Source organism: Triticum urartu, chromosome 2 (genome assembly GCF_003073215.2).
Source record: "Triticum urartu cultivar G1812 chromosome 2, Tu2.1, whole genome shotgun sequence".
NCBI classification, from domain to species: domain Eukaryota; kingdom Viridiplantae; phylum Streptophyta; class Magnoliopsida; order Poales; family Poaceae; genus Triticum; species Triticum urartu.
In genome coordinates this window covers 742,447,014-742,464,385 of record NC_053023.1, presented here as the reverse complement: position 1 = coordinate 742,464,385, position 17,372 = coordinate 742,447,014, and the positions used below count along the sequence as shown (strand labels likewise).

Below are 17,372 nucleotides of genomic sequence, written 5' to 3'. Positions count from 1 at the left end.
CCCACGCTCGTGCAGCCGCCGCTCGCCGCTCGCCCGCTCGGCCCGCCCCCGCCTCGCGTAGCCGCCGCTCGCCCGCTCTGCCCGCGCCGGTGCCGCCCGCACCTGCCCGCTTGGCTACGCCGGCGCTGCCGCTCGCCCCCACCCCCGTCGGTGCCGCCGAGCGGCACCTCCGCGGGGGGGGGGGGGGGGGGGGGGGGGGCGCAGCAGCACGCCCCTGACGCCTCGGCCTGGGACTGTCGGCGCTGCCCTGGGGTTGGGGTTGGGGTTGCTTACTGCCGACTCCGACGCCGTGGCCTCCGGTCCAGATGTTGCTGCCTGCTGGACATGCAAACTGAATCCTCCGGTCTGCTCTCTCTTTTTTTCTTCGTCTATATTCATCTATACAAGATTGAGGACAGGGCCTCTCAATTGTCAGTGCCATTAAGCACAATGCTACTCATTTGTTGCATCTTCAATTGTTAGCTTAATATAATTCACAAGCTTCCCCGTTATCTTCAAGAGGTTGAGTAGTGATTTCAAACACATTGTCTCTATGCAAAGTATAAGATCGGCCATGAATTATTCTCTTATTACTGCCGCAGGAAAGAAATTGGGGCAACTATGTGTCACCTTTGTAGGCATGAATGTTATACAATTTGATTGATTTCACACACTCAGTAAAAGCATACACCCTCAGTAAATTATATACTGCTCGGTTTGATTGATTTCATCTATTTGTCATTTCACACGCTTAGTAAAGTATACACCCTCGGTAACATATATAGTGCTCAGTTTGATTGCATCTATTTGTTATTTCACTTTTTGGTTTTACGTGTTAACTTTAGTTTCAGTTGTGAGTTTTCAAGCACAACTATTCCAAATTGTTCTACTACTATTTGAACGTGCTATAATGATGTTTCAATTGCTTGGCACCCGGCCGCTTGCCCGCTAGGCCCGTCCCCGCCAGTGCCGCCTGAGCCCCCGCCCGCACCCGCGATGGCGGCCTTGTCCGTGGGTACTACCAAGGAGGCCGCAAGAGCCTGTACACTGTCGGCGAGCTGCCGTTCAGTACGAAGGAGTTTGAGGTCACCTTACCTGACAACAAGCCAGGTCCATCTGAGCAAAGGTAAACTGAGTTAGCCAGTCAGTGTGCCGCACGACATGACAAGATGAGGTGATCAGTTTCCCCATAACATATATGTTTGCAGGAGGGAATGCAAGTTCAAGGGGACCATCGAGCGCACCATTCTGGTTAGCCTGCAACAGCTGCAGATGCTCATGGCCGGGATCTCCATGGACATGCCGGTGCAGGCGCTGCAGTGATCATCATCCGAACAAATGCAGATTTTTTTTACTTTACTGGTTACTGATTTCATCAAGTGGAGACCAAGTGAACCATTTGACGTCTTTCGATTATATGTACGTGTCAACTTATCTTGCTTATTTGTTGTTCTGGAGGCAGTTTAGATCACCTTTATTAATTCACACAGGTTCTTTTATGCACTTGATCCGTGAATGAGGCTGAGGCTGGCTTGGGCAGAGACAGTCAGTCGCCTTCTGGAGCTAGATGGAGAGCTTATCACCTTCATATATTTAGTGAGAATGGAATGTCTTCTTCTTGGTTATTTTTGCATTGAAGATGTTATTCTACTTATCATATGATATTATGATACTAAACTCACTCTAAAAATGTGAACCATTTGATTTACCTTTAAGATTTTCGAAGTTGTTCTATGTTACAAGAATAGCATAATCCTGGATACCACCACAATCTGTCCTTCTATCAAAGATCAAGAGTAGACAGAGTAGTCATAGGTATCAACTAGAAGTTACAACAACTACTGAGTCTATGACTGCAAGTTCTGGACCTTGAAGAAAGCAAATAGAATCTAGGTATCTTAGTAGAGCCAAATTCTTATGAGTAAATTACCTTATACTTTCCTGGACCTGTGTTCCAGAGAACTCAACACAGACTAATACATAGTGATGGACGTTGGATGAATTGATTAATGTGGAGACCATAGCTTGGTATAAATCAGCGGACTTGCAACCAAGTCTGAACACTTGACGCTAATCCAGCAACCATCTTATCATGTTTTTCTCATTTCCTATCCTTATGTAGCCACATTTTTTCTTGACCTTTGCAGGTGCTCGACATTGTGTTGCGCAACATTGTGCTCAACGAACGCAATGGCATGGGGTAACAACCGCGCTCCGCCCTTTGTGTGGTTAATTGTTATCGATCATTTTGCATGCTTTTCTTATTTGTTGGGGACTTGTTGTCACCTGTGCGCCACACGTTCATCCTGGTAGGCCAGTCTTTGTTCTCGCAGACCATTGAGGAACCCATCAAGTTAGGCCAGGGTATCGAAGGATGGAACGGGTTCTGCCAGAGCATCATACCTACCTGCAGTGGATTGTTCCCTCAACATAGGTCTGTGACATGTATTCCTTGCATTCTGTTTCCACTTACCTGCAACATGCTATGCCAGGATGCATGAATGATGGGAAAATATTCTTACTTGCCAATAAATGTATTTCGAATTTTGGATTGCAGACATGTCATCAACGACTTTCGTTTGAGCTGTGTCGCTGACTAATTTCATTGGGGAGGTTCTTGACAAGAGAGATCTCATTTGTGGCATTCATGACTTGACTATCTTAAGGTATGCACATTTTCGGAATCAAATGTATCGCGACCAAGTTGCTGCTGTGGTGGTATGGTAGGTTTTGTTTTCACATTCCGCTGCAGATTAAGAAAGCCCTCAGGGGTGTGAGAGTTGAGGTCGCCCACCGAATTATCGACTGGCGAAACCAAGAGTGTGAGGGAGTACTTCAGAGAAACTTACAAGCTGCAACTACCTTGCAATTTTCTCCCCTGCCTGCAAGTTACAGAGCAGAAACCCAACTATCTTCCAATGGAGGTTTGTGCAAATGGAGTCCAAGTTGCGTTGTGGTGGTATGGTAAGACAACTCAACTCATCGGTTGTGGCAAAATGTTATCCCTAAAAGTAATAACTAATTTGCATATATGCTCTGGCTCTCTGTATGAATTAGGTGCCTCCAAATAAGTTCTCAAAAAAATAAAAATACAAAAATAAGTTGGTTCGGAATCAGCATGTGGATCTTGTTGCAATTGATTGCATCAGGTCTAGCTCGTTTCATTGTATTCTCTTTGTTCATTATTCATGCTCTGCTACTTATTGTCATTTTTGGCCAAATAAAACAGTGTGCTCAAGTAACATTTTAGTTTTTCTTTTTTGCGAAATAATATTTTTGTGGTTAAAACGAAAGAAACCATTTTATCACTCCAGTCCACGAGGACACAGAGAAAAAAAACAAATCCACCATAATCTTGTCTTCCTACTTACTTTTACTAAACAAGAAAAATAAACTACAAAGGAATCTTCTAAAAAATAGATAAAATATCATTTTTCAGATTGAAATGTACAACTCAACTTGTCTTTTACTTCTGTTATGTGCATGTTCATCGTGCTGGATGGTGTTGTACTTGTAAATACCAGAATTGCAGGCAAAACAAAGTAATGGATGGTCTACAAGAATCTGGATGAATTCATCTCCATGGTAAAATAAGCCAGCCAGCGTGCATTCCATTTGGTTGGAAATAATATTGCCTTTGAAATGTATGAGTGATTCTTGGCATCTGACATTGCTGAATCCAACATTGATGTTGTCTTGTTACGCATACCTTTGTAAATTCTCTTGGGGAGAAAATGTATAAATTGAAATTTGCAACATTGCCCCCAAAATAGATGAGGTTCACACATATAATTATGGATTTGTGTAGTTTATGATCTCAGAGTTTTTGAAAGCACCATTAATGATTTCTATTTGTATAGAGTAAACAAAATGGCATTCAACGCCTTTAAACCTAACTCTCAGTAGTTGTAAGAGCCTGGAAACGTGGTTTTGGACCTCCAATGCTAACTTGGAAAATATGGTACTATATCATATGATGACTATTACCTTGGTTGTTTTTTGTTCTTGTCATTTTATCACACGGCCATCAAGTACTTATGATCCATGCATACAAGGTGTATTTGATTGGGAGTAGATGTATATCTCTAAAAAACATTAGTTGAGACGTGCATTGCACGTGCAAGCTTACTAGTAATAATTAATTCAACCCTGACATTTTCTCAAACAGACACAAAATAAATTTTGAATTATGAGCACCGTCAAAATCATCTTGCAAGAAGATGATGTCATCTGCATATTGTAGCATGTTAACACTCTTGAGTGTTATCTTCTAGCAAACCTTTAATCAACCCATTTTATCTAGCCCTATCCATAATCATGGCGAAAGAATCAACAACCATATCAAAGTTCAAACGGGATAGAGAATCTCCCTGTCTCGGACCTTTGTGTGTAGGGAAAAAAGACCATCGTTATTAACTTTAATGGTGCCACCCCCCCCCCCCCCCCCACCCTAATGATAGACATAACCCAATCAACCCATTTTCTTGGAAGACCCATCATGTTGTGCATTGCAAAACAAAAGGCCACTTAACATTATCATACGCCTTTTCAAAGTCAACTTTAAAAACAAGAGCCATTTGTTTTTATGATGAATGGTGCTTAAAACCAATTTGTCAGGAGCTTCTGGATAGATAGCTCTAGTATTTTCTATATCTAAATAAATGTTAGACACCTCAGGGCGCCCAAACTTCTTTTTTGTAAAGTTTTCTAACATATGTAATTGTTTCTCTATTTCTTTCAATATGCCCACCATCTTGGTCGAGGAAACAAAATCCTAGTAGCCAATTAACCAGGTTGTACTCTACCTACGGGATGCGAATGTCGGGAGACGATGGAATATGGTACTTCCTACATACGTGTAACGGGAGTTGTAAATCAAACGCAACATGTGATGCAAGCCGGCCATTCAACCGTTCATTGGTCAAACCGGTGGCAATGTGGCATGGTGATGACACTCCTCCTACTTACAAGTATTTTGAATCCTCAACAAGGAGAGAGAGAAGCGAAATAACTGCCCCGCAAGCTTTGCCAGCCAGTCCAGTCCAAGGGAAGTGGTACGGAAAGTCAATTGGTAAGGAGAGGGTCCGCTTATATAACTAGGAGTGGAGGGTTGTATTTATTAATGAGTCATCAATTTTATTTACAATGGAGACTCTCCACTTTATATAACTAGTAAGCGTGCACGTGCAATGCACGTACAACCGTTAGAAGATGTTTCTCTGTTCATCTCCGTTAAGAGGCAATTGTTATATAAAATCAACAAAATTATACTTCTATAAACAAATGATAGATTTCAAGTAGTCGGTGTGTAGTAGAAAAAAATCTTTACGACTACGGTCACAAATAGGAAGAATTTCCATTATGTGGAATATTGGATGTTCATTTTTGGTACACAAATATGAGATATGACACAGGATAACATAAAACCATAATTCTCCCAGTCATTGACCCAGCTTATCATTTTTTATGTGCAGTCAAGATGCTCTCGACATGTTAATCATTAGTTCATTCTTCACAAAAATATCTCAACACTAAAATTCACAAGCTAAACTTGAGAAGCAACATGCACAATCGTTCTCCAAAGTATCCCCTCTTTCATCTCTTTTATAGTCCAGTCCCGAACATTTCATGTCTAAATGCCAGAAGAAATAGTGTCGGATAAAAACAAGGGTAAACATTGGAAAACTAATTGATTTGATTGTGTTCAAAACAAAACAAAATCCCCGGATTCTAGTTAGTAATGCATAGAACCCTGATTTTCAAGTATACAAGTTTGCATGTAAGAGAAATATCATGCACACCATGTAAATCCACAAGAAATTATAAATGCTAGTTGGGCAGTTGTCTTACAAGCAACATAAAAATCAAAAGGAATAGATACATGCAGCAAAGCTTGTAGGAGGGCCTCTTCCATCCTTGGTCATCTCATCGTTAGTGAAGATATGCGAATATTCCCTGCAAGTAGATGAGATGGGAAAATAAATAAACATGGCATGTTAATAGTTCGATGGAGGAGCAGAGGCTGGAGAGCAATTTTTACGGCGATTATCTATGTACTTAGGAGGAGACCCATCTTCATTGGTCTCAACAATAGCAGGAGAAATTTATCTTGTGTCCCACATGGACCTCCGTTTCTTAGAAATACCAGTCATACCTTTGTTTATTAGTCTGATGAAATAGCAGACGTTAAACAGTTCCAGATAGGGAACTACCTCCCTTCCATCTTATCCCTAAATGTCCATATGATCTTCTCTGAAATAGTGAAAGAATGGTACATAGTTGTAATCAACCAAAGCACTATACTTCAAAATATGCACGAGACAAACAGAGATAGCAGCTGTAACTGGAAGGAAGACAGGTTGGGTTACTGTGCAGATAAATCATAACTGCATAGTATGTAAAAGGAATTTGATATGAAGAGTTAGCACAAGAGAAACAAGGTTGTATAACAAATTAGTAGGATCCAAGGTCAGGCAAAAATAAACATGTTTAGTTGGAACGATGCAGAGGAGGACGGAAAAACAATCTTCCATTATCTTAAAAAAAGTTAAGCATATGAAGTGACCAAGATGAAATTTTGTAACCATGACCGTTGCTGAAATCTCTAGTCATTACAAACTTCACAAATTTCATGCCTACAACAACTCTTTGCCTTACCTTCAGCAATCACAGAAATATATACAAACAATGAAAACATGATTAATGTTTTCTACCTTAGCCAGGTGAGAAGGGACCACGGGGTTAGGAAAGCACGGGGCTTCATCATTCTTCTGCCCTAACTGTGATCATTTTTGTAGATCATGGTCCAGCTCTCTAAAGTCAATTTTGCTATGTCCCTTTTTTTCTTCTTTGATCCTTGGATTGATAATAATCTGGGAAACAAATATATGAGTATTTTGAGTGCATCCTGGGAGCATAGCGGTCAACCGTAGAACATATGATGCATAGACAAACATCAAAATAGTTGACCTTCATGGTTGATACACAGGTAAGTTTGTACAGGTAGAAAATCATCCAGAAATGTCAACCTCATTAGTGAAATCCTAGGAAAAAAATGCACGACATGAGCCATCATGTATCATGAAAATCAAAGAATCATGATGTGTTGTGCCTATATGGTCACACTGACAACAGAGCACAATTTAGCTGCTTGAGCTAAAGGATTGCGAAGTCCTGAACATGTTGACAGAAAATATCATGCATCATACCAAAGATAAAGTGAGGAATGAGGGTGACAGACAACAACTCATCAATTATTTCCTGGCATCCTCTATGTTAGACCCGTGCATGCTGAATGAAACAAATCACAATCTCCTAGATATCTTTGCCCATCGAATGAACCAAATCCCGGATATCTCTAAGGACCATCTGTTCCAGTTCAGCCCGGTTGGACTGGGTACGACGATAATCCTCAGACATTGACTCCAAATGCTTCTCCCACAATGCACGGATGTTGGTCCCCTCGCAATACACAAGAATAGTTGCAAAAAACCTTCTTAGAGCATATGGCATCTGGAAAGTAGCAGACTCAGTCAAGCAGTCGTCAAGAGATTTGTCAGTCTCTATTAGGCCCATGAGCTCACACGCTTCCCTGAAGGTCGAGCAAAGCCATCCATTTACGGTTCTCAAATCCTCATATGAAGTGGCACCTCTTATATGATTTAGAAGCACTCTCAGGAAGTACCTCTCACCATCAGCAGGGTGTGCATAAACAATCCTTCCAACTTGTCCCCAACCCCTTTGGCTTCTTTTCTGCCACTTTTTCTTACCTTTAATCCATCAACAGATGCAACCTTGTGTGCTCGGGCCATGCGCCGCTTCTGGTTGTACTCCGCTCTCTTCTCATCGGACATTCGTGCATACCAATTTTTACCACTTTTTGGTTTTTCACCATCTTGATTAACAACTGAGTTGGTTATGTTGCTCAATGGAGTTCGTGGCACATCGAGTGATGAAGAAGAATGTGTCTGGTTTGCAGTCTCATGAGTAGGTGTATTCGTCGGATCTTTAAATGGGGAACGATCCCCTGATCGTAACGCATGCGGACGATGATTCCTCATCTGTGGCATGTTAAAAAAATGGGGAACATCCTACATCAGTAGGATGACAAAAACGATGCTACAGAGGCATATTATGAGTTGTTATGCAGATTTGTCATGCAATATTCATGCAATTTTGAGAAGCTCAATTCTTAAATGTTGCGAACAAAGTAAGCACAAACTCAAGTAAATATGAATATGTGACGAAAAGGACCTTAGATGTTGTAGATGCCGATGAGTGCCAATGTTCTGAACCTGTAGAAATAAAGTATGCGTTGTTAGGGGGAAGGCAAAAAAAGAAGATATAAATTATTCTTAGTGAGATTGCCTAAATGCCGTATATCATTGGAGAACCTGGACTGTTGGTTTTCTGCATGCTGTCTACAGAGGCATATTATGAGTTGTTATGCAGATTTGTCATGCAATATTCGTTCAATATTGAGAAGCTCAATTCTGCACATCATCGGGGAACCTGGACCTGAGTAAGCATCTTCAGAACATCAATCAAATGAAAGGCATGGGCAATTTTAAAAATTTTAAAAAATACAATGATAGGCGTGGGAAATTTACTTTTCTTATAGAGCAGGCATTTTAAAAAAATCATGTACATTTAGAACCAATGATGGTATTTTCTTTTTATCTGCGAATGAGCGATCTGATGATGTAGCTTGTAGCATCACTCAAAGTCTATCCAAAAAATGGAGGAACAATAATGAACAAACCAACAAACATCATGTGCTTCTGAAGGGTTATACGTGTGCAGCTATACTTATTCCGGAGGTGCATTTGGCAAGGTGTCTAGGAGCCAGCTGCAGTAGCAAGTCTATAAGCAGGACCAAAAAGAATCTGTGCCTGGTTGGTTATGAATCTGCGAGGAAAAGATGAGTTGGGTTTTTATGTTTCCTGATAGTTTTCCAACCTGGATTAATAGTGGAGTTATCTGAGACACTAAAAATTGATGCAATTAAAGGGAAACTATGACATAGTTCTGGATAAAAACATATGATAGGGGCAAGCTTAGTTCAATCCATAAGGATGATTCACCGAACAACAAATCCAAGTTAAAATACAATGATAGGCTCTGTAGCGGAAGTGGATACAAATTAAGGTTAAATTGCAACGATAGTCTATAACAATAAAAAAAGAAAAGGATCAAAGAAACAAATATGAGACTGATTGAATGCCAACCATCCTCGATACGCCTTTCAAATTATTCACAAAACAAAATTATTCAACAAAACGATTCTAAGAAAATCAAGAAATCAATATAGCTTCTGAATATGCACGACCATGGTTTCAATAGAGAACATATATTGTTAACCTATTATGCTATTTGGATGCATCAGAATTCTTCTGAACAGAAGTTAGAGTAGTACATATCCGTGTTCCAATTCAGCTCATTTAAAAAAGAAAAGGGCCAAGGTGCGACGGGGGCGACCTGCTGCGAAGGGCGTGGGGCGAAGGAGGCTCCGGCTCCAGGGGCGAACTGCGGACAAGGGACTGCGGCCAAGGGCGGTGGCGACCCGCGGCGGCGCGACCTGCGGCGGGTGCTGGCGGCTCCGACGCGACCCGCAGCGGATCCAACTTTGGGCGGGTTTGTCGGCATCGTCGGCGCGACCTGCGGCGGCTCCAGACCAGCGGCGGCTCGGCGAAGGGCGCGGGGCGGGGCGGCTCCGGCGGCGACCTGCGGCGCCTCGGGGAAGGGCGCGGGCTCCGGTGGCTCCGGCGGCGACCTGGCGCGGGGCGGCGAACGGCGCGGGAGGAGGAGGGGACGAGAGGTCGGGGGCGAGAGGGGGTCGTGCGGACGGTTTGGTTCTTTTTTTTAACAGCGAGGAGGGCTGGATTAACGATAGATGGTTTGTTGCCTTACTGACTGGCTTGCAGCGTTAAACACCGAAGAATTAAGGATCATTAGATGTTGATGATGGATGGTTGTGATTGTCTGGTTCTCCGTCCTCTCTTCCTTTTATAGGGGTAGTAGGCTAGGAATGAAGGATAAGTGTCCGTTTTAATATTAACTTTAGGGACTTGATCTATAAAGGGCCGGTGGGGCACTCCATTATTAATGGGCTCCACCAGAGGTTCAAGTTTCCCAACACCCTTCTTGGGCAGTTATCCCAATACCCATGCTTTAAAACTCCGGAAAAAAACTTAGTGGGGAAAAATATGAAGAAAGAGCATATAGTATACATAGTTGTTTTGCATGGATTGCCTCGTCAAAATTCTTAAGTGATAGACACCCGGAAACTTAGTTAAGGGAAAAGGAGTACAATTCACTCAACTATCAAGTTGAGTACTCGGTCGGGACCGAGATTTCAACAATGAGTTTGTGAAGTTTCTCCTCCAAAACCTTGCTTCTCCCTAAGTCTCAACATAACAATTCCACGCACGCACGCGCACACACACAGTGCTCATCCCACACCTTTGCTGAATGTGCCCAATTATCTTCGAAGCCCCAAGTGCTGTGATTTACCCAGTGCTTTGTGGAAGTCGATGCAAGACTTTGCTTGGAGGATTTCCAAGAATAATTTCCAAGAAAATGAAGTTCTGAGTCTACCACATAGGAAAACATATCTAGTCCGTGACTTGAAAGTGCGGAGGTCCGATGGGTACCCAACGATGGAACCAATCCATCCACGGGGTGTCGTTGTAGCTGTAGAGCTTGTGCACAAAGCCCCGCATCACGCAGTCCCTAGAACCCAGTAGTAGCAGCTAATGAAAGTTATTGTTTTGAACAAAGGCAAAGTCAAACTTCCAAATTCTTGACCATTGACACATTTTACGCTATTTATACTAAGTACAAAAATTCAGTTATGAATCTTCATCTGACAGAAGGAGATAGTTGTCGTTTAAGTTCAGTTAAGCTCGGCTATATGCACTTTACCTGTTTATAGTTATAGTACTATATACAGGTGCTCAACTTGTTGAGCTGGTTAGGAAGTGGATTACAAACAATAAAGCGACCCATAAAACTCAGTGGTGAGTATATTGGACAGCATAATCCGAAGCTGAATTTCTTATGCTGAAGCTCAATCCAATGTAAATGAGAAATTAACAACATGCATGAGTGTTGAACTTTGAAACTGAATAGACGACACGCACGTACGGTTAATAATTAGAACACAGACTCAATGCCACAGCCTTCGTATATGTAATCCCGACACTTGTGCTTGATCAGCCGCAGCTTGGAATTATTTTCTTCCGCGTTCACTACCTCCACGCCCGTGAAGATACAAGCCAGGGCTCCGTTGCAGATGTGGAACTGCTTGGCGACGCAGAACCTGCGGGCCCCGAGGTACACCATGCTGCTACTCATCAGCGACCAGCTCGGCCAGGGAGGGCTCAAGAAGCCACGCCACTTGTGCAGCACCTTGGGCGGCGCAGTGACGCCGTCTTGATCGGCGGAAGGGAGCTCCGCCGCGCAGAGGGTGTGCGGGTTGCTGTCGAGGAAGCCGAAGAAGAGGTTGTGGAGCTCGGGGACGTGCAGGGCGCGGCCGATGAAGGGCAGCGCCGAGGCGTCGCCGCCCTGCTTGGTCCAGACATGGCCGGACGTGTCGAAGCAGCAGGTGCCGAATCCGCCTTTTCTGCCCGGGGCGGAGGAGAAGCAAATGGTCTTGCCGTCCTCGAGCAGCGTGTAAGAGTGGATGGTGCTGCGGCACGGCGCGTCGAGTTAGGGCGGCGGCGGGAGATCCAGCCAGCACCACGCCTCCTCCTCCTCCTTCCCGTGTGGACGAGGCCGCCAGAGGAGGGGTCGTTGCGGTGGACGAGCTAGGGCCTTGAAGTTGCTCGAGTTGGCCCTGTTGATGGCGTAGAGGGCACCGCCGGCCACGCAGAGGGAGATGGGGCTGTGCCACTTGGGCGCGTTGAGGCGGGGCAGCATCTCCATGGAGCCGGGGCTCCTAACCGGCGCTCTCAGCGCCGGTTTTGACTACTGGCGCTCGAAGGTAGTGCTACTTGGGCCGGCCCAGCAAATCTTCGTTCGCTAGCTCGTGGGCAGCGCGAAAAAATAACACAAAAAGTAGCGCTGTGGAGGATCGAACTCGCACCACTATTAAAACGTAGGACCTTGGCAAACCACCACAACAACTGTGTGGTAGCGATCAATTGAGGGAGCGAACATTTTTAAGAATACGTGGCAGTGCAATTAATTGCACAGTTCTATTGTTTACTGTAGCACTTTGATTCGTGAATTATTTCAAAACTATTATGGAAATGTGTTTTTTAATGTAAAAGAAAAAATTGAAACTTCACATATTTAAAAAAAATCGCGTATTAAAATAAAAGGCAAGAATACGAAAAAGTTCATCTGTTCACAAAAGTTCAAAAAGAAAAAGAGTTCATCGATTTTGAAAAGAGTTTATCGAATTGAAAAAACTCATAGGTTTTGAAAAGAGTTCATCGATTTTGAAAAAAAAGTTCAACGACTTGGAAATAAGTTCATCGAGTTGGAAAAAGAGTTCATCGGTTTTGAAAAAGAGTTCATCAGTTTTGAAAAAAAAGGTCATCGATTTGGAAAAAGAGTTCGTCGATTTTGAAAAGAGTTCACCGATTTGGAAAGAGAGTTCATCAATTTTGAAAAAGAGTTCATCGATTTGGAAAAAGAGATCATCAATTTGAAAAAAAAAGTGCATTGATTTGGAAAAAGAGTTCATCGATTTTGAAAAAAAGTTCATGACTTGGAAATAAGTTCATCGATTTGGAAAAAGAGTTCATCGGTTTTGAAAAAGAGTTCATAGGTTTTGAAAAAAAAGTGCATCGATTTTGAAAAGAGTTCATCAATTTTGAAAAGAGTTCATCGATTTGGAAAAAGAGTTCATCGATTTGGAAGAAGAGTTCATCGATTTGGAAAAGGAGTTCATCAATTTGAAAAAAAAGTTCATTGATTTGGAAAAAGAGTTCATCGATTTTGAAAAAAAGATCATCCATTTTGAAAAACAGTTCATCGATTTTAAAAAACAGTTCACGGATTTGAAAAGGTTCATCAGATTTTGAAAAAAAACTCACGCATTTAACAAATAAAAAGAAAAAGAACAAAAGAACAAAACCGTTCCAACAAAGGAGAAAAAGGAACAGGATAAAGGAAAAAAGAATGAAGAATGAAGAAAATAGTGAATAATGAACAAAAGGGTGAAGAAGACCTAGATCACCATATCTGCTGTGGTTGGCCGGTTGGTTAGTGCGGCATACATTGAAATAGTAGGTCGAGGGATCGAATCCCACCCACGCGTTTCTATTTTTTTTGCGGGATAAAAACAGAAGAAAGAACGTAGATGGGCCAAACCCACGTCGCTGAGGGGGTATGCGCCCGTTAGTGAAAACAGCTAAAACAGGCGCAGCGGGCGCCGTTTAGGAAATGCCGCCGGGGTCGGCGTTGTACATATTGAGTATATTGTGTACGTGTATATTTATGTGTAAAGTCCATCTTTTATTTCCTTTGTATATTTGAGGTTATGATCCATCTCTATATTTATATATATGTACCTGATGCACCGATTAATATATTATAATTGTATAACCTATTCTCATATTCTACATGGTATCAGTTTTCCTTTCCCGATCCTAAACTAGCCCGCCGCCGCCTGCTATCTCCCGATCCAGCCCGCTATCTCCCGATCCCGCCCGCCAACTCGCAGTCGCCAGCCCGCAGCGCCCTCGTCCCAATCCAGATCGCTAGCCACCAACCCGCCCGCGCGATCGTTAACTCTGCGCGCTGCCCTCGCAATCGCTAAACTCCGCTCGCTGCCCCCGCAATCGTTGCCTACGAGCCGCTCCACCTAGCAGCCGCCGCCGTTTCCCAGTGCCGCCGCCGCCGCTCAGTGTCGTAGCCGCCGCCTTCCCTCTCCCTTCTCGCAGCATCATGAGCTCCTCCTTCTCCACCGTTTCCAACCCCTTCGCCGATCCCGATGTCACTTTCGTCCGCGATCTCAACATCCACGAACGCATCTCGATCAAACTTGATCAATCCACCGCCTCCTACTCCGCCTGGAAGCGATATTTTTCGCTTGTGTTTCATGAGTACCTCTTGCACGGCCACGTGGACGGCACCGTGGACTCGGCGCTCATGGTCAACGACGAGGAGTGGATGATCCTCGACGCCATCATCATCTGCTGGTTCTACCTCACCATCTCCAGCGATCTCTTCCACACCGTGGTGGATGACGAGGACGACGCCCATGCGGTCTGGACCAAGCTCAACGGCCTCTTCACCGACAACCGGCTGCAGCGCAAGGTCCTGCTCTATGGTGAGTTTTACGGGTGCCAGCAACTTGACTCATCCATCGATGATTTTTGCATGCGCCTCAAGAAGCTCGCCGATGAGCTCTGTGATCTCGGGGAAAAGATCGGCGACGAGCTCCTCATCAGCACCCTCTCCGATGGCCTCAACGAGGATTTCGGTAACGCCGCCTCCAACCTCACCCTCATCCTAGAGCCTACCTTCGCTAAGGTGGTCGCGTACCTCAAGTTAGAGGAGCGCCGGATGCGGGTGGCGCGGACTCGCGCGACCCACACCGCCCTCGTCGCCGGCACCCGCGGGGGTCCAGCCCCGCCACCGCCGCGCCCGACGCCGCCACAGCCGGCGGCGCCCGCCTTCCCGCCAGGCTTCCCGCCCGCCCCCTTCCCGCCGCCCCAGCCGGCGGCCAATGGGAGGGGGTCGTCGCGGCGGCCGTCGTGGTGGCCGCAAGCAGGGGGCGCCGGCGCTCAGGGAGGAGCACCCCGCCCACCGCAGCAGGCTTATCAGCCGGCCCCGTGGTACGCCGGCCAGAACCCATGGACCGGCGTTGTGCACGCCTACTTCATGCCAGTACCTCGGGCCCCTGCCCCGGGACTTCTCAGCGCCCGGCCACAGCCACACCAGGCGTTCTACGCGGCGCCCTACGGCCAGCAGCCGCAGCCAGGTGGGCCGCCGTTGCTGCCCCTGACGGCCGCACCGCCCCTCCCGCCGGCACCGTGGGACCCGGCCCTTTTGGCGGCTCTCCACAACACTCCTTCACCGTCCAGCTACACCGGCGGCAACGATTGGTACATGGACAGCGGCGCCACCACTCACATGGCGGCGTACCCCGGTAACCTCCACACCGCCCATCCTATCCACACTTCGAACCGCATCACCGTCGGTGACGGCTCTTCTCTTCCTATCACCCATATTGGTCATGCATAATATTTTCCGTCTAACTCCACTCCAATATCCATGTCTAATATTCTAGTTTCTCCTGAACTTATTAAAAATCTTGTTTCCGTTCGTTCTCTTACACGTGAAAATTCGATTACCGTTGAATTTGACGAATATGGTTTTTCTGTTAAGGACGCTCGCACGCGGATGGTGCTCCACCGATGTGACAGCCCCGACGAGCTCTACCCGGTTCACTCCGCCACCTCCACCACTTCCGCCGCCCCTGTCGCTCTCGCCACCGGAGTGGATCTTTGGCATGCTCGCTTGGGTCATCCTAATCCTGCCACCCTTCGCCACATACTTCGGAGTTTTTCTTTCACGTGTAATAAGAGCGAGGATCACTCGTGTCATGCATGTCGCCTCGGCAAACATGCTCGCCTTCCATTTAGGGCTTCTTCTTTTGTTGCATCATACCCGTTTGAGTTAATTCATAGTGATGTTTGGACCTCTCCTGTTGCCAGTAATACGGGCTTTCTTTATTATCTTGTCATACTTGATGATTTTTCGCACTATGTGTGGACCTTCCCGTTGCGCCGCAAGTCGGATGTTGTATCCACTCTCGCCGCCTTCTACTCCTATATTCTCACGCAGTTTGGTCGTCCCATTCTCGCGTTGCAGACAGACAACGGGAAGGAGTTTGACAACCTCGCTGTTCGTAATCTTCTCACCACACATGGCACGATTTTTCGTCTCACTTGCCCGTACGCCTCGCAGCAGAACGGTCGCGCTGAGCGCATCCTTCGCACTCTCAATGACTGCGTTAGGACTCTTCTCTTTCATGCCAATGTGCCTCCGCGCTTTTGGCCTGGCGCTCTCGCCACCGCTTCTCTCCTCATCAACATCCGCCCATGTCGTACTCGCGGGAACTTTACACCTCATCATCTTCTCTTTGGTGCACCCCCCTCTTATGATGGGCTTCGCATCTTCGGCTGCCTTTGCTACCCTAGCATCGCCGCTACTGCGCCTCATAAGCTTGCATCTTTCTCGGCTACCCACCTAACACTAAGGGCTACCGCTGCTATGATCTCGTCTCCCATCGTGTTTTCACCTCCCGACATGTTTACTCTGATGAGATGGTGTTTCCATTTCAGCAGCAGGTACCTCTTGTCGCCTCATCACCGCCGGCCACCGCCGGCTCTTCGACGACTTTGTCAGGTGGACGGTCTCGTTCGGCCCGTGGACTGCCTCCGGGCTTTGGCGGTCCGCGCGCCCTCACGCCGGCGTCTGCCCCCTCGGCCTCCTCGGCCGACCCTGCTGGCGCAGCTGGCGCCCCTCCTTCACCCGCCGCCCTCGACTCGGGCGCCGCGGGGTCGGGCGCTGCTGGCTCGGCCGCTTCAGCCGCCTTGACGCCGGCCTCCTCGCCGGCTCCGACGCCGGCCACCTCGCCGGCCCTAACGCCGGCCTCCTCGCCGGCTCCGACACCGGCCGCCTCGCCGGCTGCCTCGCCGGTGGCTCCGACGGCGCCGCCTGGCCCAGTTACACGGGCTTGTACCGGCGTTCATCGTCCGAGCCTCCGGTACTCGAGCGACGAGTATGTCCTCGCAGCCTCCACCGCGGAGCCGTCGCCTCTTCCAGCGTCCGCTCGCGCCGCCCTTCGTGATCCTCACTGGCTTGCGGCGATGCAGGAAGAGTTCGATGCTCTTCAGCGGAACCGCACCTGGACACTGGTTCCACGGCCTCCTCGGGCCAACGTCATCACCGGCAAGTGGGTCTTTCGCCATAAGACCCGCTCGGATGGTACTCTCGAGCGCTACAAGGCTCGCTGGGTGGTCCGTGGTTTCCGTCAGCGCGCTGGAGTGGACTTCACTGAGACGTTTGCCCCGGTTGTAAAACTGGGCACGATCCGCACCGTCCTCCAGCTTGCCGTGTCTCGCGGCTGGCCCGTTCACCAGATGGATGTCTCCAACGCCTTTCTTCACGGCCATCTTGAGGAGCAGGTGTATTGTGAGCAACCCACCGGTTTCGTCGACGCCTTACTTCCTGGCCATGTGTGTCTGCTGTCCCGCTCTCTTTACGGGCTCAAGCAGGCACCCCGCGCCTGGTACCAACGGATCGCCGGGTTTCTTCAGACACTGGGCTTCAGCGGTACTCGCTCGGACGCCTCACTGTTTGTCTATCGCCACGGTGACACGACTGCATACTTGCTTCTTTACGTCGATGACATCATCCTGACGGCCTCCTCC

The 17,372-nt window shown here is 46.7% G+C and overlaps 1 long non-coding RNA gene across 3 annotated transcripts; it reads left to right on the top strand.

Annotated features, from left to right (window-relative positions):
• Positions 1-207: 207 nt before the first annotated feature.
• On the top strand, positions 208-4,047 carry LOC125540398. Of its 3 annotated transcripts, none has more exons than XR_007297289.1 (6): positions 208-343; positions 932-1,105; positions 1,188-1,398; positions 1,470-2,179; positions 2,293-2,413; positions 2,537-4,047. It is a non-coding gene; the product is annotated as an uncharacterized LOC125540398 (long non-coding RNA). The 3 variants fall into 3 exon arrangements; XR_007297288.1 differs by having other exon boundaries at positions 1,470-2,413; positions 2,537-2,943; positions 3,504-4,047; XR_007297287.1 differs by having other exon boundaries at positions 1,470-2,413.
• Positions 4,048-17,372: the final 13,325 nt, after the last annotated feature.